Source organism: Ascaphus truei, chromosome 1, assembly GCF_040206685.1.
Source record: "Ascaphus truei isolate aAscTru1 chromosome 1, aAscTru1.hap1, whole genome shotgun sequence".
Lineage (NCBI taxonomy): Eukaryota > Metazoa > Chordata > Amphibia > Anura > Ascaphidae > Ascaphus > Ascaphus truei.
This window is the reverse complement of record NC_134483.1, coordinates 319,756,685-319,758,345: the sequence shown is the minus strand read 5'-3', so window position 1 is coordinate 319,758,345 and position 1,661 is coordinate 319,756,685. Positions and strand designations below refer to the sequence as shown.

Genomic DNA, 1,661 nt, shown 5'->3' with positions numbered 1-1,661 from the left:
TTGTGCGCGTGCGGCTGTGAGGGGTTGTGCGCGTGCGGCTGTGAGGGGTTGTGCGCGTGCGGCTGTGAGGGGTTGTGCGCGTGCGGCTGTGAGGGGTTGTGCGCGTGCGGCTGTGAGGGGTTGTGCGCGTGCGGCTGTGAGGGGTTGTGCGCGTGCGGCTGTGAGGGGTTGTGCGCGTGCGGCTGTGAGGGGTTGTGCGCGTGCGGCTGTGAGGGGTTGTGCGCGTGCGGCTGTGAGGGGTTGTGCGCGTGCGGCTGTGAGGGGTTGTGCGCGTGCGGCTGTGAGGGGTTGTGCGCGTGCGGCTGTGAGGGGTTGTGCGCGTGCGGCTGTGAGGGGTTGTGCGCGTGCGGCTGTGAGGGGTTGTGCGCGTGCGTCAGTCAGGTTGTGTGCATGCGGCTGTGAGGGGTTGTGTGCGTGCGTCAGTCAGGGTGCGTGCGTGCGTCAGTCAGGGTGCGTGCGTGCGTCAGTCAGGGTTTGTGCGTGCGTCAGTCAGGGTTTGTGTGCGTGCGTCAGTCAAAGGGCAGGCGTGGGGGGGGTGAAGGGCAGGGGTTAGGGGGGGTGAAGGGCAGGGGTAGGGGGGGTGAAGGGCAGGGGTAGGGGGGGGTGAAGGGCAGGGGTAGGGGGGGTGAAGGGCAGGGGTAGGGGGGGTGAAGGGCAGGGGTAGGGGGGGTGAAGGGCAGGGGTAGGGGGGGTGAAGGGCAGGGGTAGGGGGGGTGAAGGGCAGGGGTAGGGGGGGTGAAGGGCAGGGGTAGGGGGGGTGAAGGGCAGGGGGGGTGAAGGGCAGGGGTAGGGGGGTGAAGGGCAGGGGTAGGGGGGGTGAAGGGCAGGGGTAGGGGGGTGTGAAGGGCAGGGGTAGGGGGGTGTGTGAAGGGCAGGGGTAGGGGGGGTAAAGGGCAGGGGTAGGGGGGGTGAAGGGCAGGGGTAGGGGTGAAAGTGAGGCACAAATTGTTGGCAGGAGTAAAATGTCCCTCTCTACACACACACAGGTAGTGAGAGGTGGTGGAGAGTGGGACTGGGGTAGGAGGGCCGTGCTTACCCTCCATCCGGGAGCTGGTGCAGGGTGGCGGCGCACGTGGTGGGGATGTTGCGGAGAGGTAAGGGTGCGGCAGTGAGGTAGCGGCGGTGTCTTTCCGGGAGCCGGTTGAGAGCGAGGGGGGAGGAGCCTGAAGTTGGCGGCAGGGGCAGGAGGGCCGCGCTTCCCCTCCGTCCGGGAGCCGGTGCAGGGCGCGCACGTGATGGGGGGCGGGGGGGGGGGACACAGAGGGGGTGTGTGTGTGTGTGTGTCTCCATCTCTCCTTTGGCCCGTCACTCCGCCTCAGGCCAATGAGAGGTGTGCGGGGGCGGGCGGGCCAAGGGAGCAATCTCATTGGCCTGGCCCAAGGTCCAATGGGATTGCCGCTAGGGACACAGGGAGGGACACAGGGAGACACATACAGACATGGACACATATGACGCTTTCAGAAATATATAGTAAGATGTATTACTACTGTGAAGCGCTATGTACATTTATGGCGCTATATAAATAAAGACATACAATACAAGTACACTCACGAGTAAGGACATATCGCCCAATAGTCAAACAGCAGCTCACGCATGCGCCTTTCAGCCCGTCCTGAACAGCAATACCGGCTCCCTACCTGTACTGAAGCTGTGCGCAAGCG

The 1,661-nt window shown here is 64.9% G+C and overlaps 1 protein-coding gene across 1 annotated transcript in view; it reads right to left on the bottom strand.

The window, feature by feature from the left end:
• LOC142497897 (protein transport protein Sec31A-like) overlaps positions 1–1,229 on the bottom strand; it is a gene marked incomplete at its 3' end in the record, with an annotated part of 10,008 nt that extends 8,779 nt beyond the window's left edge. The window contains exon 1 of the mRNA XM_075606313.1: positions 1,037–1,229. The remainder of the gene's footprint in view (positions 1–1,036) is intronic.
• Positions 1,230–1,661: the final 432 nt, after the last annotated feature.